General features: G+C 39.4%; 1 long non-coding RNA gene across 1 annotated transcript in view; it reads right to left on the bottom strand.

The window, feature by feature from the left end:
• Positions 1 to 2,613: 2,613 nt before the first annotated feature.
• LOC114561171 (uncharacterized) overlaps positions 2,614 to 23,248 on the bottom strand; it is an 82,553-nt gene continuing 61,918 nt past the window's right edge. Inside the window, exon 3 of the long non-coding RNA XR_003693321.1 lies at positions 2,614 to 2,682. This is a non-coding gene — a long non-coding RNA (uncharacterized LOC114561171). The remainder of the gene's footprint in view (positions 2,683 to 23,248) is intronic.

Genomic DNA, 23,248 nt, shown 5'->3' on the forward strand with positions numbered 1-23,248 from the left:
GACCCTACCGTCTTGTTAGCTCCAGTGCAAAGAACAAGTCCATTCATTATATGGAGCCTGATGAATGACTTGGTCAGACAGTAAGGGAAAGCCAAGGTGTAAATGTTCAACCTCTCATAAATCAAGTAGACGGGCAAGTCTAGACCTTAACCTACATGTACTCAGGAGTGATGATACCTTTGTATATTCCTACCCAGTTGTGTAGAAAAATAGTTTGAGAATAGTGCTGTGCTTCTGTCTATCTCTGAGCGGTACAGTGTCAGTATATGAATAGAAGAAACACATCATATACTGAGACTGGGAAAATTCTCCTTGTAATATGGTGTCATGACATAAGATGCCATAGATTGATGTCAGTTGTGAATTTCTACTGTATTGTTAATTGGTTCTTTGCACCATTTTATGCTAGTTACACAGAAATAGTTTTTCCAACATGCATTTATAAACTTTTGACAGCACAGAACAGTGCAATAAGGCCTACTTTGCATCACTTGCATGAGCACTGCATCTTTCTGTGGCTAGTCTTGATCAACAGAAGTACATTTCCAGGATAATTGCCTGACAACACGCACTAGAGGTCCCTCACCTTCCGCTCTCTGTATATTGCAGTTCTCAAACTCTGTGTGCTTAGGAAAACAACATAAAAAATGAAAATGGCAAGTCCTTAGGGAATGATTGTAAAGATTTACAAAGAATATGTTTAAGGCATTTACTATGCAACTGGAACGTTTTGGGACCGATTGGTGGGGATTGCTATGAACAAAGTACAAACGGCGATACACTGGTAAGAGCAAATTACGTTTAACCATGTATCCAGTAGGGATGTTAACCGATGACCGTTTGACCGGTGGTTGACCGTTTCAACGTTAACCGGTCAAAATTATTGTCAGTTGGTTAAAAAAAAAAAAAAAAAATCTCTAATTTAAGCAATAATAGATATTGGAATAAACGCTACTACAGTTAGCCATCTCATTCCAATATTTTTTTTTCTGTGAAGTGAAATAATCCCTCACGCAAAATTTTTCATAAGGCATAAAAAACAACAACATTTGTTTGGTTCCGGTTTGTTGTCTGTTGAGTTCATGGGTCGATAGGGAATTTATTTTATTTTTTTCCCAGTGGCAGCAAGGGATAAGTAGGATTTTTTTTTTTTGCCTTTACAGTAGCGATGGATACTCAATATTTTCATAACATAGCCTACCTGTTACTACATGTACAGTTGTCACTTAATAAATTGAAAACATGTACTGTAATTCACGTGCATATTAAGTAGCCACGTGTATTTGTTTTGGTCTTATAATACAGCCACAGGTTTACCGCTCCAGCGGAGAGGATGGTTCGTTTAGACAGCAGCTACGTTTACAAGAGTTTGTCCAAAAAAATCAAGATTCGTTGCAAACTAAGAAACAGACTACAAACTGACATCTTTCATTTTAGCTTGTTGGTAAAGTCGCTATTTGCAGAGTAGAGCTTTGTTTGCACAGCGCGGTGAACAAGAGTGGACAGTGCATGAAGAGCAGACTGAAATATCGGTTTTTACATGTTTAAATTTGCCTGTAGAACAGGTAGGTGGGTATTGATAAATATTGACTCTTTAATCATGGAGGGTTTATTGTAGGCTTCTTACAGTTAACGAGTGTACCGTTAGTTCATCTGCGCCAGCGGAAGTAAATAATGTATAAGCTGTAGCTATCGTTTCCAGCCAGTTACATGTATGGCTCTGCTGTGTGTGTGTGTGTGTGTGTGTGTTTGTGCGTGCATCGCTGTTCAGAATCCCGTCTATCTTCCATAATGTAACGCTTGTATCCAAATGAATTGTGTTGTGAAGTTGTCATTAGCTTCACTGCTGTTAGCCACCTCCAATGAGCCCCAGGGACTTGCTGTAACGTTAGAGCACTCTAAAGGGGGTTTACCTTTCATTTGATCGTGTTTGCTTGCTACGTTGCCATCCTGTTGAACGACATTAAACAACATATAGTTCATGAGTGGTTTCATCTGCCCTGTCTGACGTGTTGAAGCTCCCCGGCGGCACAGTAGCGCTGTAGCTGGCCGCCGTGGCTGGTGAGGGCTGGTTGAAGGCGCCGTCCGTTATTTGTGTATTTATTGAATTAGTATCATTTCTTCCCCAAGCTCATAAAATAAATTTGGGTCGCACATTAATTGACAGGGTCGGTCGGAAACCGGAACCAAACAATGTAATTTTGTTTGCGCTGTAGGGGATTTAAAAAACGTGACGTGAGTGGAAGGGGGGTGTGTGTGTGTGTGTGTGTGTGTGTGTGTGTGTGTGTGTGTGTGTGTGTGTGTGTGTGTGTGTGTGTGTGTGTGTGTGTGTGTGTGTGTGTGTGCGAGAGAGAGAGATGCGACAGAGTTGAGAAATTGCAGGCCCGCCTCGAAATGGCTGTTATTTCAAATAGCGTAGCATACTTTAAACTAAACGGTTAACCGGTTAATGAGGCTCGGTAACCGGTCAAGAAAATCTTTAGTTTTCGCCATCCCTAGTATCCAGCTAATTTAAATAGCTTTAGTTACTGTTTTGTGTCAACAGTTAATTTATTCTTTATGTGGCATTTTCTTTTGCAGGGTGCAAATGTTCCACCAAAACAAGTTCCTTACCGAGACTAGTTATCAGAGCCACCGTCTCATGGTTCTCCTTATGGATACATATTGATTCCAGTTTGATTCCTGCAAAAACAAACATATTTGAGTTCAGCAGTTTTATGGCTTTATCATATATCACATACACACATCATACATTTTTTGGGATTCTTTTTGGGTAAAAGGTCAAATACAAATACCCTAATCCCTATCATATACAAGTTGAATGTTTGTCTTTTTTAAGACTTGGAGAGGTGTCGCCATCTGCCAGGAGTTGGATTTGGACACTACATTTTGCAAATTCTATGCCATTATGGCTAGGACTAGAAGCATAGACAACAGCATTTTTACACCATGCAGGAGTCAATTTAAATTAGATCAATGTTTTAGATTTGAAGGTCTTCACTTTTATCCTGACTGCATAACTCTAATCTCTAAGGAAAACTCTACCATAGAGGCTATAGACCAGAGGTTGTGGACATGGAATCGACAAGAACAACGTTAAAATTAAATGTCAAAAAATGTGGAGAGTTCTTTTTTTTTTTTTAACTGAATTAAATTAAATCTTTATACTTTGATCTTGGTTTTGAGTCGTATAACATTGAATTCTGTTGAGATGTTTAGAGGAAAACTACAGAACTTGAAAAAGTCAATACAATTTGAATAAAATGTGCAAAACCCAAACAGTACAAACTAACAAACAATCTGTAAAATGTAATATTTCACAATCACATTTACTCTAAAAATGTACTGCAGACTAGTGCTGACATTTTGTTTTATATAGTGATTCTGTAGTTTATTTTTACTTTTTTTTCTCCAAGTTATTTAAAGTGCTCATATATTGGGGTGTTACTTTGTATCTCTGGTGCTTCCACATGCATACAAACTTGAAAAAGAAAACACCCATGCTCTTTTGAGTGAGATACGTGTTTCTGAATGTACCCTTCCTTCAGTCTCCGGGTGAGCTGGTCAAAATCGGCAGGGCTGTCTACGTCATCGGCCAAAACATTTGAATTCTATGAGTCTCAGGTTCTGCAGGAGACTCCCTTCCTTCTTCAGGATCAGATTCTGGTTTGAACATGTATGGTTGAACTACTTCCGCCATGTCCGTAACTTTCACACATAGTTCTATCTAGCACTGCATGAAAAATGGGATTTTCGTCAGTATGTGGCACTGTAGGTTGTCGTGGAACTTCAGGTTTACGACTGTACACGGCAATTTACGGGCAACACCGAAAACTGCCTTGAATTGTCGGAAATTGACGTGGGCCTTGCTTGGCAGTTGTCCCCCCATAACACCCCCCTCCCCCTAATTCTAGGGGAGGCTTTAACATGTAAATGAAAAATGCTGTGAGCTATACAAATGCAAATCAGGGTAGCAGCAAGGGGGAGTTTTACCCCAGGTGACATTTTTGTAAAAGGTCTTCATTTTAAGAAAATCTCTTAAAATAGATCAGGCTCAGTATAGCCTAACTGTAGACTCTTCAATTTTAGCTTGATTTATTTAATGAAAGTATGCTAGATTAATTACTGTGTATGTCATTAGCAATTACCAATGTTGTGTAAAAAAAATACACACAACTATTTATTTCAACAATTAGTTTTAATCAAGCTTTGCCACAAAGGTAAAAATGTGCATTCCACGCAAACAACATCACAGTCTCCTAGAGTTCAACCACTGCACATAGTGGCATGATTACAGTGACCTTTCTTTGGTCTTGCTCATCCAAGATTGTCTAGTGGAATGGAGACAGAAGCTATGTTTCCATCCACACGTTTTTTATCCGAATTACGTGATATTGAATGAAAAATGCCTTATGGAAACAGTAAAATTCGATAGAATTTCATGAATATCAACTCAAATGAAATACGTTCGGTCTCATCGGATTTTCTCTTGATCGATATACGGCTTATGCGATAAACGCTGATGGAAATGTTATTTGCTGAATAAATTAATGAAAATTAAGTTTTAGGTAATTTTATGGTTGCAACCCGCCACAAAACGAAGAAGTTTTAGTTCATTTCCGCCCAGTATTTCCGCTCAGTTTGCACACGTGACAGGTGTCAACAAAGACGAAGATGTAAGCGGACGAGCGAGTAGACGAGAGACTTTTTGAATTTAATTTATGAGCAAAATATAACGGCTATTTTAGATAGCAAAAATCTAAGAAATGCCATAATTTATCAGGAACTCGCGAAGGAAATGGCCAACAAAGGTTACGACAAGCCGTGGGACGTCCTGCGGAGTAAATGGAAGGCGCTCAAACAGCGATATATGTCTCAAAAAAGAGAGTTGTCTCGCAGCAGTGCCGGAGGGAAAATAAAAGGCAAGTTCCACCTTTTTGATGAGCTGGATCAGATCCTCGGCCAAAGGCCTATCGTAGCTTCCTTGGCTTCTAATATTAACAACAACTATTTTTGTCTAGCAAAACTTTGTTCGCAAAAGTTAGCTTGAAGGTTGTGCGATTCAGTGCAAAAATGAATGGAAACACCTTAAAATGTCTCAAATCAATTCGATATACCAATTTAATCGCAAAACAGCATGTGACGTCATTACGCACAGGTTTTTATTCGCTTTAAAGCCGTTGGATGGAAACACACTTTCACCAGCTTTATTCGCATGAGTTTTTTTTACCGAACTCCAGATAATTCGATTGACAAGTGGATGGAAACTTAGCTAGAGGCACCACTGTACAGTTTTCTAAGAGAAGTCTTTCTGCTGACACCAAAACACTGTGCTTCACATAAAGCATATCAGCTTGGTCATTGCATGACAAAGTCCCAACCATTTGTCTTCTTAAAATACTGGCAGATTCTGCACCATATTCACATGTTAATGGCATATGAAGCTGTTGGCTCTGCTGAAATGGCCTCATAATCTAGACTTCAATTGACCTATTGTTATTAAGCTTTCCCTGTATTCCATTAAAAATCACTGGAATTCACCTCCACACCAGTCTGTGCGCTGTTCGCACCCTGCTGGTTAATCTGCCCCTCTTTGTCTTCTCTATCACTCTGCCCCGCCCCCTACCCCCACCTTCACTGCTTCGATTTGAAAAATAGCGAAAGGAGATGAGTCCAAGAGTTAGAGGAAAAGCTTCCAAAGTATGGGAGTATTTTACGCCAACTGGTAAAAGAGTTGTCTGTACACTCACTTCACTTGGAAACACACAGGAGTTGTTCAAGACCTATGAGCATTTTTTTTCCCCCTCAATATCACCTCCGGGGCTCCGTAAAGATGCCCACAGAAAAGTAAAATACAATGTGTGTTAAGGCTGAGCCATTTTATCGATTCTGCGATATAAATCGATATTTTATTCCCCAAGAAAGTATCGATTTTTATGCCACGAGTATCGATACATAAGTCCCATTCAAATCCCCCATGTTTACCCCCGTTCGCATTGCAGGAAGAGCAGTTTGGTCAGCCAGCCGCTGGTGTCGCTGTAGAGCAGCCAACGTCAACTGGCGGCCCTCCACCAAAAGCTTTTAGTCTGGCCCACACAATAATCATGAATTCACAAAATGTAAAGAGGAAAAAATGTGTTCTGTTATTTATCATTTCAAGCATTTATAGCAAAAACCCAGCCCCCTGTATTTACATCTCTATTCACATGCCGGGATTCTCTACAGCGATGACCGAGCTCCACACACACAGCTAAGCCGAGATGTGTGTGCGTTAAAACACACACACCGCTGAGGGCTCCCTTGTAAAAGAGATTTGACTATCTCAATGGGACATCACCTGGTAAAATAAAGGATAAATAAAATAAAAATAAATAAATGTGTGTGCGTTAAAACACGCAGCACCTGACTGGGAACAATACAGAGTTACCAACGGCCGCTGGGGCAGATGAACTCACGCTGGTCTCTTTTCTGTAAATAGGCTACAATTAAACCTTCGTGAGTAGAAAGTCAATACTTATCAATGCACTCACCTGTGTAGACCGGCATAAACATGTAGAAAGCGATATTTCAATCTGCTCAGTCCACCGCGCTGTTTTACGCAAACACAGCTCTACTCTGCAAATAGCAAATTTTTACAAACAAGCTAAAACAAAAGCTGTCGGTTTTTAGTCTAACTGTTTATCTAAGGTTGCCGGGAATCTGGAAATTTTGACAAATTCTTGTAAACCTCACTGCCGGCTGAACAAACCAAACCCTCCGCTAGAGCGGACAATCTGGAGCTACTTAATATGCACGTGAATGACGCGATCGTTATGTTCAGTGATGATGATGATGCTAGTTGTATTATTTTGCAACAACATCGTTTCATTACAAATGAGGCATATGCACATGACGAGTGCATAGCCTGCTTATCAGTCCATTCATTATTAAAGTTGGGCTTTTGGCTTTGGCACATTACTGATGATTATTTATCAAAAATCTCATTGTGTATATATTTTGTGAAAGCACCAATAGTCAACACTACAATATCGTTGTGGTATCGATATCGAGGCATTTGGTCAAAATGATCGTGATATTTGATTTTCTCCATATGGCCCAGCCCTACGTCATGGTTCGTTTACAACAATATGTGGCACAGACGAACGCAATGTTCACAGGCTGAAAATTGTCGTTAAATGCCAAAGGGCGTTTACGGGAACGAACGAAAATCCCACTTTTTATGCAGTGTAGTCACGTTAGTCTACACCAGTGGTTCTCAACCGGTGGGGCCCACCCCCCTGGGGGGGCGCGGACACTCTCCCGGGGGGGGGGGACGCGAGTAGGCTACAGGATGGGAGAAAAAAAAAGAAAAAAAAAAATTCAGAAAAACAATTTCCCCCATGTTGAAATGCAAGTGGTTGGACTATAACACACAAACAAATCATCCTCCTGGCTACTTTTTTGTCAAAAACTAATCTAGCGACTTTTACTGGTGTTATTGGAGACTTTTGTGGTGTTTGGAGACTGAAAAGCACGTATCACTCTGCAGCTACTGTGCTCAACGAGCAGCGGGTGCTGCCGTGAGCCCCTCCCCCGTCCAAAAGCACTCCCAGGCGGTCAGTCTCTCAGTAGCCTGGCGCAGCAGTCCCTGCCTGCAGTCAGACCAGAGAGGAGACACACACCACTCCTCATATAAACTCAGATTTTGCTCCTTGCAGACAGAGTGGACGCCTTCACACAAAAACTTGACCTATGGCATGGCCGCATCAGTCGAGGGAACAGCGACATGTTCCCCAGCCTCGCAGACTTTATCACTGATGCACGTCACACGACTTCTCCTCTCGATTTCAATCAGCGTCTGAGCACCTGTCAGCAATGAGAGAACAGCCACTGACCAAGCGGGAGTGAGAACGGGTCAAATTAATTTCCTTGTTTCGGTTATGAAGATGATCGTGTGCGTGACTCTAACATCTCACATTTACCAACAAAACGTACATTTCGTACATAACAAAACATTTCAGACTGTACTACCAACGTGTGTACATTTTAACATCAATGTACGCTGTAACGTTTTTTCATTATATAGTCACTGAAGCGGCTGCTGTTTCAATACTGTCTGCTCTCTGCAGCGGGCGGGGCTGCTGCTCCATTTCCCCCGCGTCTGACGCGCGCACGCACACACACACAATCACACACGGTGGATGCAGGAAAAAACGCAGATGAGACGACACAATGACCTAAATTGAGGACAGCTATGCTCGTTATTGTAAGCACAATGATAAGTTAAAGTCCAATAAGTCCTTTATCAAACCGTATGAATGCGTGTGTGTGTGTGTGGCCAGGATAGGACATTAACTACCAATGTAAAGATCAACAAGCCACTGTAAGTGACAGATATGTTCATATTTGATTCATTCAATAAATTATTATTTTTTGTCTTAAATCCACCAGCCATTTTCCTATTATACCAACAGTTGCAGCATCCAGAGCCTTTTTGGTAAGGTTCCTAGGAAATCTCAGCCCAGAGTAATTAATTAATAGTAATAATTATTATTCTCCCCAAAACAAGTTTCCTTTTTATTTTTAAAGAACTATAAAACAACTTTCACTGTCTTCTGCAACTTTATTGCAACACACATACAAAAGACACCACAACTTTTATTGCAATTTTTAACAAAAGCTCTCGTGAAATCAGGCATTTTGGGCCGCAACAATCTCAAAAAAAGGCTGTGAAATCCTGGAAGGACTGCCCTTGTGTGTTTTTTCATGTGTTATGGTGCGCATTCACCAGTGTTTTTTTGTTGTTGTTGTGGTGCGCATAGGCTACTCCTGATTTTGTCAGTCATCCCATCTCTTATATGCTGTGTCTCTATGATCCTCTCCTGTCCTATTCATGGTAGCCTACTCGTGGACATTGCGCCGTCATCACATGCTGTAGTAGGGGGGCCCGCCTTGATAATCCTGCATAGGGGCCCGGTGTTGGCTCGTTACGCCACTGACCTCCTGCCCTCTTTCGTCATTCTGGGCAGCATTGATGCAGGAATACTCTCAACTCTGTGACGTCACCTTGAAGATTCTCCTCCCTTTCGCGTTGGCATATTTTTGTGAGGCAGGAATCTCAGAAATGACTGCACTCAAAACAAAATACCGCAATCGTGCACAAATCGAGGATGATTTGAGGCTATGTTTATCAGACATTTCGCCAAGAAATTGCAATGAACAAGCTTTGGGGGGGCCCAGCTTGCAAAAGGTTGAGAACCCCTGGTCTACACTCTCCCCATTACTAATGACTGTGCCCAAGCACTGACCAAGTGAGTATCTGCTCATGCGCGATCCCAACAAAGATGGTACAGAAGTGAGATGTCTCACTCTGTAGCTACAACAGAGAGCTCAACACAGAGAGTGAAAAAAGGAGCTGCAGCAATGTGCAGTACAACAAAAATATGGTGTTTTTTGAAAATTAAACCATGTAAACCTATTCTGGTACAACCTCTAAATACAATTTGAATCTAAAAATTAGCAAAATATGAGCACTTTAATTCATTTTACATGGTAATGGCCTCAGGTGTCAATGAGTGTCATTAGAGTAGTAGAAAAACAATAATTTGCATAATGTTGTTCAAGCAGACAATTAATACATTTTACTTAAAGGTAAATCCTGCAAGTCAGTCTGTAGGTCTAACATGATTTATATCTAAGCTGATTGGGATGAATGCTTAAGATTTCAGACATGGCTGGGCTGATATGTTACATGAAATCTCTTAATTGTGTGGATGTTGCAAACAGTACCTATGATTTAGCAAACAGTGAGGGAGGTTATGAATGTTAAGAAAGGAGACAAGAGGATATGTTCCAACCACTGTGAAACAATCTTCAGCCTGGTAAAAGTCTTGGAAAAGATATTTGACCTCGAAATTACAAAACCAAATTCAAAAGGACTACACAAGATTTTGTTCTGAATGCAGAACTTTGGTCCAACTTTTTCTTTTTTGCAAATAATCAAGGGATCATGTGAACTATATCATAATTTTACTTACTTTTTTAGGATATTAACAGTGTAAATGTAACAATAATAATAATAATAATAATTATCATTATATTCACCACAGTGAGTATTTTAAAATTTCTTCCGAATGTCTTTACAATTTGTTGTGAACTTCTCGGTTTATATCCCGGTACATGCAGTATAACTAACAATATACTAGGGCAGTGCAGTTGTGCAAACTTTCCACACTATCTATTTCCAAATGCCATCATAACATCACAGTAAGGTCAGCACCCCAATCTCTCCTCCTCCTGAGGCCACCTGGTATAGTGGTAACTAGGTGCAAATTGGAAAGTGCTACTCGTGGACATCCACAAAGCTTAACTTACAGAGACACCTGTGACTGTCTTAGAGACAACAAAGTTACAGTACAATAAAGCTTTGTGACAACAATTTCAATGTAACTGCTACATACCTTCACTTTATAATATAATTAGCATGCATTGTATGACATTTTGTTGTCAACAATCCTCTGAGCTAAAATAAAAAAGCTATCAAATGAACAGTTAACTCATTTTTGACAAGATGGCATCAGAGAAAAAAAAAATTCTTTAACCTGTGTCGTAGAGTTCTGAGTTAAATCAGACTGATCTCATGAATTGGCGTATGTATACATTATTATATACACACCAATTTGTATGCCATTTTGGTGTGTTATCAAGACGCATAATCAGTTTTTAGCTTGTTTATCAACGCAATTCGCCCGCCATTGACCTACATTAGGAGTGAATTTTCGCCGTAGCGAGTAGTATAAAGGGACGTAGGTCCGCGTAAGGAGGTTGGTTGGGGTGGTGGACGGGTAAAACAGAGGACTTCCCCAATGTTTCTTTCCTAAACCCAACAGTTTGTTTTCCTAAGCGTATTTTTGTCGTTATTTTCTGTGTTTTTGTCGCTTTTTTGTGTTGATAAAGCCTTTCCCTAAACCCAACCTTTTTTTTTTTTTTTTTGTACACACATGCGACATTCTCGCAATAGTACGTCATGTTCTCGCGATAGCACGTCACGTTCTCGCAATAACACGCAACATGGCAAAACCACGTGGTGGGTATGTTTACATCTGCTGTATACAGCGTAGACATACACGTGGATAGCTGAAAATGAGTACAGATAACGCGCCATTTGGCTTTAGGAAAGTGGCGTGTATGTTTACGCAAAGTCATGATGGTTAAATCAAGGTTCCATATCGGTTTACCAGCCACCTTCTCTGAATCTATGCTCAAGTCTGTCTCACACAATCTTAACTTGAAACACGTAGCATGAAAAGTAAACATTTACTTCCCTCATTCAGTCATTTGGATTATTGTCATCCTGCTCCCAACCTCTCCCTTGATTTTGGTTTCAGGTTGAAATGAATAAACTGCACCATATATACAACATCATTAATGGGGATAATCCTAAATACTTAGAGATAACAATCATCCATACTCATCACGGCTGTAACACCAATCCCAACCATGCTTCCTAAACACTAGATTTATATGGGAAGATGGTGGTCACCCAAAGCACAGGACTTTGTCATCTACATATCATCATGACTATGGGAAATAGCATGGGAAATATGTCAACTCGAAGACCAACAAACAGAAGGTCTCTAGCCTAGAATCTACTTACAGTGAGGCAATAGTGCCCTGATTTACCATGTTGTCAGTACACACTGCAATTCACAGTGTGAAATACATAAATCACATTTAAACTGAATTGGCCTGCTGCTGAATAGTTAGGTTAAATGAATTTCATGCCAAACTAGGCAACCTACAGGGGCAGAGAGGAACGTATTAATTGACTGCTGTGGCATTCAACCAACTTAGGAAGAATGAATCATCATTAGTATGCATGGAGGCATCTGTGTGCCCAAAAAATTGGAAAACTGGGCAGTGAAAGCAGTCAACATTTTAAAAGAAAACATGGTAAAGCCAGTTTATAAAACTTCAGTAGATATAGGAAACCACTCTACCACTACATCAAAATAGAATAGCGTGTTGAGATTGTGAATAAAAGCAGAAATAAATTGTCTAGTTTAAAGATAACCATGCAGAATGACTTCCAGTATGTGTAGCGCGTGTATGTGTGGTGAATTTCTCCAAACTTAAAAGGGATAGTTTGTATATTTTGAGGGCTGTATGAGGTACTTATTCAAAGTCAGTTTATTACCTTTAATAGAAGGCGGTCGGCACACTAGACAGCCATTTCCTTTGTCACTATGTTTTCTCAATCATACAGAACATTGATTCGTGCACTCTGTGAAAGTTCTTCTCCTACTCTGGGTCATACAGGTATCCTCTTGTCTCCAAAGTGAATGGCATTTCATTGTCACTGTCATAATCACTTATTTTTACCAGCTGTGTGTGTGTGTGTGTGATCATGGCATACTGTGGTCCTGGAGACACCTACAGTAGCTGGATCTACCACAGAAGTGGTTTTTGAATACTTTGCCAGGTGTTTATATGTCCTGGGCAGATTTTCTCATTGTGATAGCATCGAAACCGTGCAAGATGAAGTCACGGAACTTTACAGGTATGGAGTTGTGATCAAAATAAATCCAGAGTTCGAAAACCACCATCTACTGTAAGTAACACACTGACTATGGATAAGCGCATACAACCCCACTTCCAAAGATCTGAACCATCCGTTTAACATACTTGAATTTGACACACATGTATATCACATTTCTATCCAGTGAAAATCATGTACACTACCGGTCAAAAGATTGGGGTCACTTAGAAATTTCCATTCCACTCCATTCCAGACACAATACCTGCTGAGATCAGTTGTATTGTTTTTTTTAACCAGGGCAGCAGTTTTCAGATTACATTATGTGCTTACATAATTGCAAAAGGGTTCTCGACTGTTGTAGAAAAAAGTGGCTGAAGAAACACTTGAAATTCATGCTTTTTGGTCTAAACGTCATACCCAAATTAAAAGTGGTACAGCTCCCATATACTTTGACACTCAGGGGTGTGCCTGATATCATTGGAAAGGTGATTGATGTGGGTTTGTTTGTGTATTTGAGAAGTGTTGTATTTTGTAGTTTTTTGGCTTTTTTATTTGCAAAAAACGCACAGACATATTTGTAGAAAAGAATTCATATAAAATCCATTTTTGAGTCTTTTAGCTTCTGAATTTTTTTCTGTAGTAAACTGAGACGTGGCTAATGCTGTGTTGTCTGTCACCTGTCAGATGTGTTTACAGCAGTGTATTTTAATAATTTTACAGATTTATAACTTGGACAGAAATAAAAAATCTCCATTCTAGCCTCTGTAACTCTGTGTCAGTAAGGCCTAGAATCACCCTGACACAACTTGAGTGTTTCCTTTCCAATGATATCAGGCACACCCCTAAGTGTCAAAGTATATGGGAGCTGTACCACTTTTAATTTGGGTATGACGTTTAGACCAAAAAGCATGGAATTTCAAGCATTTCTTCAGCCACTTCTGTCTACAACAGTCGAGAACCATTTTGCAATTATGTAAGCACATAATGTAATCTGAAAACTGCTGCCCTGATAAAAAAAACAATGCAACTGATCTCTGCTGGTATTCTGTCTGGAATGGAAATTTCTAAGTGACCCCAAACTTTTGACCGGTAGTGTATATTATTCTCCACATTTTTGTTTCTTGAAACCTCTTATCCAGTGGATAATCTCAAAAATCGATTGTTATCAACCTCACAATAAGGCTGGTTTTCTCAGTTTCTGTTACATCTATATCTGTTACATTAAAAATGTGTAATAAGACTAGTCACATAATATGTTATAGTATATATATATATATATATATATATATATATATATATATATATATATATATATATATATATATATATATATATATAGTATAATGCAGCACTCCTAGACAATATCTGGGTCATGGCACATTATTTATTCTTTATGGTAATACATCAATTCTTAATAAAACAGGAAATCGTAATGAATACAACATTAACTCTCAAATGAGTATTTGTATTCAATAAGGAACTTTAAGCTAACCTAGTTATAATTAGTATTGCGTTGTCTGGAATTAAATTTGACACCGGTGTTTTATAAGAACAGAAACCAATGTTTCATGCTGATTGTATCATATTTACTTAGTGGTCATGTCACACCCATGATGCCTAACAGCATATTGCCAAACATTAATTAGGTTTAAAAAAAAACATGACAAAAGGCCTTGATTTTGAGACTGTTTTTTCTGTATGTATACATTTTACAAAAAAACAGAGATATATCATATATAGCAAATATCATGGTGACCTGAAGCATGTCACAATCTGTACATATGACACTGACATTATAAACAGTGAAACTCTGAGCTGTCATCAGGTTATAAGGCAAAAAGGAGGAGAGAAAGACAAAGAGGGGAAATGAAAGGGAAGGAAAGAACAAGAGAGTCAGTTGTCAAGATCAATTTTCATTGTGGGATAGATTTTTTTTGTTGTTGCCTGAGTTACCACATTTTGAGAACAACTGATCTCAGACAAAAAGAGGGAGAGCCTGTGATGTGCAGAAAGCATTGGATAAGGAGTCAATTATTCAACTGTCCAAATGTCATTCCTCTGTCTCCATTCACATGCTCCCTTGTCCGCTCTGTCTCTCTCTTGTCTGTAATGGCTCTACTCTGGCTGAATACTGTAGCCTCTCCAATTTGCTGGTCTTTCAACTAAAACCAAAAAGAGTGCTAGTGAGAGAATGACAAGTCGACAGATAAAAGGCAGCATGATGTAATAGAATTTGGAAAGTACTGACAATGTTTGGCATCATTGATCTAAGTTCTCTTACACTTATAACGGATGTTAAAAAATGAATTGTAATAGTCCAAAGCTAAGATAAGATTAGTTGTCCTCTGTCAATCATTTGCATCAGACAGTGTTAAATTTACCTGGAGGTGGCCTTGGAGACTTGGACAAGACTAACCAGTTATTTATTATTTTTTTGCAGGTATACGACGTTCACTATTTTAGCTTGGCTAATGAGCATGCTGCTGAGGCACGTGAATGTCATAGTAGTAGTTCAGTCAGACAACTCCCATTTGAAATTTTTATTATAAGAGCAGAACATTGTGTTTGGCGGCCAGACTCCGACCTCATCACAGCATCACAGCATGGGTTTACATGAGATATTGGGGAGTGATGATAAAGTAGCTTCCCCCTGGCCGGTGCTGGGGTGGTGGTGGGGCTAACAGCAGGCAGCGATACAGGTGCAGGGTCACAGCAGCATTGACAAGGCAGAGATGGGGAAATTGGGCAGCTTAAATGGACCGCCAAATTGAGGGTGTGTGTTTGGTAAATAATACGGGGAGTGAGGCATTTCACGTGTGCGTACGCAGTGCAACTCCAGTTGACTGGCTGAACTAGCTTGCAGGCGTCGCCCCATTATTGGAATGTTTGTTTTTTTTAAATGCATGTCCAGAAGTAAACATTAATGATGTAGTGGGACAAAGTCAGCCCGGGACCAGATGGAGCGGCATTTTATGAGAGCGGGTGAAGAGCACAGGTAGGACATTTTTTGGAAGGTTTTTTAATAGTAATAATACTACATAATGTATACAGATGTAAAATAATAAAAACTAATACAGCCTTGTGTTGTCATGAAATATGTGATACATATCTATTAGATCAAAGGCTGGATGAATGTGCTTTGTTGTCTTTATGTACTATATCAGTAAATGCTCAATAGATACTATTTAAATGTTAGAAATACACATACAGCTGGAGATTGAATTAAAAGTAGGCAGCAAAAGTTTCACAGACAATTATGAGGCCTATTTATGCAACCTTGCTCCTTCACTCCGCTCTCAGTGTCATTTCAGAGTACAATGTGTTAGCCTAACCCAGAGAGGGTGGCATGCTATTGCCTTGGGTGTATATCCACCTTACCAGTTTAATTGAACAGCTGCTCAGCATCTAGATTCATACACACATACTTGCTTCCTTGAATCCGATAGCTCCTTTATTGTGACAAATATGGGGGCAATTTATTGGTCTCCCTGGACAGTAAGGAGAAGGTTACATGCAGCAGCAGAGCTTTAATTGCATTGTCAGGAGAAGGTAATGTCTAACCATGGCAGCTCAGCTCTGTTGACATAAACTCACATGAATGTGCACATTCACACATCACCTACAGTTTGAATGCACACACTGCGTGTGTCTGAATAAATGTGCACGCACACACAGTGCGCTATCAAGAAAAATAAGATATTTTCTCAAGGTCCTCTTTCTATAGATTCTCCGTTTTCCCATCGGTTACACTTGGCTGCAGCCAACATGGTACGGATTCAGACACCCAGCTATTTGCAGGGGCTTTATACTGATAATACTGTCAGGGCATCAAGTGGATTACACAAGTCAGTGTTTCCTTTAGGATTTTTTTTAGCAGTGGGGGCAGATCTGTCGGAACCCCCCCCCCAGTCCCGCTCCCCGCCACCAAATGTTTTATGTATTAAACTTAATTGTGTTGCACTTCACTGCAACACAAACAAATATATTTATTCACCTCTATTCACACACAATGAGGCATATTTTCATTTCGTTTTGATTGAACTGTATTTTTGAGGAACTGTAGGTCTACAACATGAATTTTCCAAGAAATTCTTCATAGGGAAACCAAAACCCAAAGTAGGCTATAGTATGAAACCATTCATAATGAAACTAATTGCATATTTGCCTCAGTGGCAAAGTTGGCAGCCTTGCTGTGTGCATTTGATTTTTCTTGGCTTTTGGAAAAATAACTCCAAGGTTCGGTTATAGGGGAATTCAGAAAGAGATGGCCCATTAATGCTGAGTAGCATACATGCTGCTAGATGGTCCCCCTGTGGCCTGGATGGTCATTTTGACCGTTTTGAAATTTATATGTGTAATAACTTTGCTAAATAAAAAAATACAATCCTGTTGGTACCTGACTTTTCCTAAAAGAGTCTGTATTTTCATTTTAAATTCTTTTTAGGCTATATACATTACACAAAAGGCAAAGAAAATACAATCACTTTTACCTATTTTGGCCATTTTCGCGGTTTTGTTTTTAATCTTTTGCATGGTTGAAGATGCATCTTGGTTGCTTAGTAATAATCATAGTCTCTGTCAGAGAAACGGAACTAGCGGTCTCGAGTAACAAGTGTGGGCATTAAGGGCATTAAGGTGGTAGCCTAAGTGGGCAGAAGAGAGATAGAGAAAGAGGAAGCAGACGTGTTGTAGATGCAACCGGAGCAGAGTTAGTGGTTATTCATTTTATAACGTTGGCCCTGGAGGTAACCTAGTCTCCCCTGGTTTTCTGATCACGGTCGGAAACGAAGCGATCAGGAGAGGTTAACCCATTGAACATTTTAACAGCTTAAACGTGTGCTTGTTGCCCCATGCGCCAATGCGCTCATCTGTTGACATTTCCGAATGCCTTCCTACAGTTGCTTAATAAAAAAGGGCTTTCCCCACAAACAAACGTAGCCTACATGTGTCATTAGTATGAGGAAAAAAAAGAGATTTTAACTGTGTCGGGCTCGGACACATATTTCTTAATGCCTGTCGGGCTCAGGCCGGGTTCGGTCACGGCTCCGTCGGACACGGGCCGGCTCAGACAGAAAAATTCGGCCCGATCTGGACTCTAGTGGGCATCACCGATGGGCCGAAGGCAAAGCGAGAGTCGGTAACGCAGGCTACGGTGTGGATAGACTCTGTTCTGAATCAGAAGAAAAGCACCAGGCGCTCGCTCTGTGTAAGGCGCCGTAGGCCTAGACGTAGCCTAGATGGCCGGTAGCTGTCTACGTGTTCATATACATGTAACTTTATACATGCTACAACTGGCTGGAATCATTACACACATCCTCCCAAAGGAGTGCACCAGCTGTAAAATGTCCCGGAGGAAGTTCATGCAGCAACTGGCAGAGGAGCTGAGAGCGGAGTTTATAGAGGAAAAAAAGGGCAGCGGCGCACGGTCCGAGCTGCGCTGCGCACCGCAGCAGACACCAAAACGGAGGCAGTGCCAGTTAGGTTAGGTTATAAATGTTCAAATAACATAGCCTATTTTTAATTGTTATTTGGCTGGAATTATGTTGAATGAATTTCCCCCAATATGTTTCGGGACATGAATGTATGAAATAATCACGGTTTAGCCTACTATGCCATGATATGATATCAAGGGCGTTGTATTGAATCAATAGCCACGTGCAATTTAGCTAGCAGGTGAAGGTGAAACTAAAAATGTGCAAGAACTATAGACTAATACAGGCTTAAATGAACTGACAATATAAGTTAGGCTATACGACTTACAGTTCTCAAGGATCTCAACCGGGTCCTCCGGACAGCCTGTCTCTTTTTTCTTTCTCCCTTTTCTCTGAGTGGCACGCGTGCCCACTCGTGTTGTGAAGCGCGCGTCTGCGCTACTCTGCGACTCTAACAATCACTGCTGATAGACGCCTTTTGTTGATACCGTGGCGGGAGAAATCTAACCGTGGCGGACCGCCACTTGCCAATCAACAGAGGAAACACTGCAAGTTATCTTGTAAACACATGCTTTCAACAAAAATCTACTTTTATTCGTTTATTTGTTATTCATATCAGTATATTTGTTTTGTGGTCTAATATATATATATATATATATATATATATATATATATATATATATATATATATATATATATATATATATATATATATATATATATATATATATAGTACAGGCCAAAAGTTTGGACACACCTCATTCAATGCGTTTCCTTTTTATTTTCATGACTATTTACATTGTAGATTCTCACTGGAGGCATCAAAACTATGAATGAACACATATGGAATTATGTACTTAACAAAAAAGTGTGAAATAACTGAAAACATGTCTTATATTTTAGATTCTTCAAAGTAGCCACCCTTTGCTTTTTTATTAATAAGGGAAAAACTTCCAATAATTAACCCTGACAAAGCACACCTGTCAAGTGAAAACCATTTCAGGTGACTACCTCATGAAGCTCATTGAGAGAACACCAAGGGTTTGCAGAGTTATCAAAAAAAGCAAAGGGTGGCTACTTTGAGGAATCTAAAATATAAGACATGTTTTCAGTTATTTCACACTTTTTTGTTAAGTACATAATTCCATGTGTGTTCATTCATATTTTTGATGCCTTCAGTGAGAACACATAAAGTCTGTCCAAACTTTTGGCCTGTACTGTATATGCACCAATATGCATACGATTACAATTTTCTAGGCCGATTCAGATTTTTCATTGAGTTTGTCCTGCCGATACCGATTTTAGTTGATTCCGATTTTTTTAACCACTTTACAGCACGCACAAATATTTATTTTCCATCTTTTCTCTAATAGAACATTTTACATTTTATTATTTTTTGAACAGATAATTGATCGCTATAAAATAGAACTATATAAATTACTCCTGGTGTGGGAAATTGACACATCTAAAGTGCAATGTTATGGAAGAACCATTTCCTTCTTTTCACATCCAATATCCGACTAAAGAAATTTGATATATTTCGCAAACTAAACTTCTGTATAAAAACAGGGAAAACAGGTAATGACAATAAAATGTATAAATAACAAAAATAAATTAAATATAGCCTTGCAATATAAAGATGTTTCTCAAAACACACGCACAGGCCTTTTTGAACGTCAACAGTAATGTTACCTGAAAACAGCGTGTAGTTCCTTTTTTAGCAAGTTTGCTTTATTTGTCATTGTGCATAAATATGAACACTACCGTTGCTGTAAACGGGCTTATCTGCCAACGTTAGCTACCGACGGTTACCTTGGAACAATCCAGCAAATAGACGGTACCCTAGGGTGTGGTTACCTGAAACAGATGATTAAATATCACCGCTCATTTTACACACAGTTTAGCAACAAACCTAAACGCTGAGGGAAGATTACTACGTTTTTAATGTTGGTTTTGAGCAGTATGCATCTCCACTAACCTGGAAAGTGTTTTAAACAGTAAGGTTAATAAAGTTAGTAACGTTAATACAGCGTGTCGGAGGAATACAGCGTCTCCTGCAGCGGGCCGTCAGAGGCAGAGGGACTGCAGCGTTCGCTATTGTTAGCTTCTTGTCTCATCTGGGGTCTGATAAACAGTAAATTCATCAAAGTCAGTGTGCCCAACACTATGTTCCGATAAACTGTAGCTGTCATATTTCATGGGACCCGAGTGAGTGTGGTTTTCATGTTCCAGTTCTTCAGCCTCAGAGGGGAGAGAGAGCAGAGCCGTTTGACCGAGATCAGAGTGCTCTGCAGAGCCATGTATAATTACGACTTTATGACATTTTATAAACAGCTGACGGTGCGGAGGTGCGCCGCTGCTACATGCATATAGTGGAAACCCTGCGTGTGCACGTGATGCTGATGTTGCGCGATGTTAATCATGCGGCACCTGAGTGCATTTGACCGGTATAAAAATCAGCATATGTCAGACTGACCGGCCAGTCATGGCCGATCATGATCAATCTGTGCATATTATATATATTTCTAATTTGAGGCTTTGGTGACTACTGATGCAAGCAGGTATGAACAAGAAAAAATGTGAGCTTGTGCTTTGAGCTAAATGCTAATGTCTGCATAGTATCATGCTGATGATTAGCAGGGACACTGGAAGTCAGTCAGATTTGGGGTGCTGAGATGAAGTTGGTCTCTATAATGACGTCATACTTAATGCAGCGTGACATTTGTGGTTTTTGAATAACTTCAACATCATCTTACCGTATATGTCAGAGCACAACTAAACAAGCAAGAGCACTGAAGCCAAACATTAAAATTGCAAGGAGATGAAGGCAGCGTTGATGCGGGCCAGGAATGTGGCCCATGACCAGTATTGCTAGACTAGCACTTCCCCATAGCTGAAGAATAAAATCAGTTTTTTGTCTGTGAATCCGAAAGAGACTCACGGCAATAACACAATAGCTGATTGGCTGCCAATATAAGTTGCATGTTGGTCTCATTTGTAGTCGTAACACAGATAATTCTATTCGGACTAGTGAAAAAAAACCTACAACACCACGGAATCAAAGAACAAAACATTCTAAAGCGCTGCGGGAGCATTTTAATGAGCCTTAGAGGTAGCGTTACATGGATGTAGGAAAATTAAGACCAGTTTAGTAGTTTTTTTAGAACCTAGAACACAATACTTCAGCAAATGTAAGACTTTTTAAGGCCTAAAATTTTGATTTTGAAATTTTTGACTTTTTAAGACGTTTTGACCCCACAGAAACCCTGTTGCTTGCATTTCTTCAGACCAATTACAATCAACTTCGGCGGTGCTGCATACACAGTTAAACCTATTTTACTCCTACCAGTGTAGCCGTGTGCACTTCATCCATAGCAATCCCGACAATCGGTTCCAAAACGTCCCAGTTTGATAATTAATGTTGTATACATATTCTTTATACATTTAGTTTTTGTCTGAGTTAGACAGCGACAACATCCGAATGTTCCGGTGATTATCCTATAAATGAATTGTCATCGATTTAGACTACTTTCACTGTAATGTTCTATTTCACACAGGCTTTTACTTCTAAATTGTTATGTAAGGTTTGATTTATATTTGTGGATCAAGTGTAATGGTTAAATAGGCTGTACAACATGTTTAATTTGAAAAGACTGAAAAATATTCAATTTTTTTATTTTTAAATGTATTGATTTCAGTTGTTCAGTTGCCATTCTCGTGGTTTAATATTGAACCAAACATAAATGGCCACTTAAAACGTGTTTTAACACAACTGACAGAGTTAATGGCGTTCTAGAGGGATTAAAAGGACTTAATGAGGCTTCATCATCTCTTGAGATAGCATAAAAATACACATTTTCATTCATGGTGTTTGACAGTGTATTTTTGCCACTGTCTACTGCTCAGTACAAGCCCATTCAATGTGAATAATTCACATCTGCCCGTTTGGCTGTGTGCATTAAAGAAGAGCCAACCCTATCTTTGCTCACATGCAACTACTCTGTATTGAATGTTTACATGTAATGGCAACAGTTAGTGTTAAAGCAGGACGTTTTGTGACATCCATTTAACATAGCAGAGACACTGCTAAAAATTATTGCATTACAATTTTCCCAAATTTCTAAAATCATATATGGCTTATGCAACATTGTTACAGCTGAACTTAATTCGTAGAAGATAAGGTTGGTAGGGCAGAGTGCCTGGAGTGCAACAGGAGAAAAGACAAACAGATGCAGGGATGTGTTAGCTTTTGTTTGACATAGTAGGCCAAGTTCCTAAACAACCTCAATCCCAGAATGTGCAAGCATAACAAATCTACAAATGGTGCAAAACAAATGTAACCAAAGATCATTGTAAATCCATAAATAGTAGCTTAGTAGTAGTGCGCTCGTAACCGTCTATGCAAAAGATTAATTCAAAAACACAATTTCTTTTGAAACATCAGAGAATTTATGTATTCAGCAGAGACTGCAAAATTGTTCTACATAATTACAATGTATCCATGTCATAAGAAATCTCAATGAAACAAAAACACATTGAAATAGCATATGGTGTGTTGGTCACTTTACCTAGCTTTATTTTGCTGGAATGTATGGGTGTTTTGAATTCTTTAAAGTGCTTAGAGGAGTAAGGCAAAGCCTAACTGAATATGACATAATGAGTGCCAAAAAGAAGTGAAAAGTCGAATGCATAACTCTCTAATTGGTGTCTGCTTTGGCATGGGGGTGGAAGACCACCAGAAGGATAGAGCACAACTGGGGATAGAAGCAATAAATAGGAAGGAGCAGATGGTCTACTCCAGAGGACAGACACCCAAATGCATGCAACAAACTGGACACCATAAAAGTTGGAAGTCGGAGGTGGTGTATGTGAGTGTTGTGTGTGTGTGTGTGTGTGTGTGTGTGTGTGTGTGTGTGTGTGTACGTTTGTGTGTGAAGGGAGAAAGATAGAAGAAGAGTGTCACTACGCTGTACATGTATCAATGGCACATTAGTATACATGTTAAACTGTGTGATTACGATGCAACACATATTTCTATTTGTCTATTTATGAATTATGAATCCTTATACATGAGGCATATACGTTATAAAGCATACTCTGTGTGTGTGTGTGTGTGTGTGTGTGTGTGTGTGTGTGTGTGTGTGTGTGTGCTTTTATTTAAACTGACAATCCAAAAAGGATTTGATGTATTTTTTTATTCTAAATCTTAAAAATGGTGACTAAAATATAGTGCAAACATCATGTGTCAATCTGATGCACCTCACACATTTCATGGTTTTACCGCTTATAAAAGAAAAAA

The sequence above is a fragment of the Perca flavescens genome, chromosome 1, assembly GCF_004354835.1.
Source record: "Perca flavescens isolate YP-PL-M2 chromosome 1, PFLA_1.0, whole genome shotgun sequence".
NCBI lineage: Eukaryota > Metazoa > Chordata > Actinopteri > Perciformes > Percidae > Perca > Perca flavescens.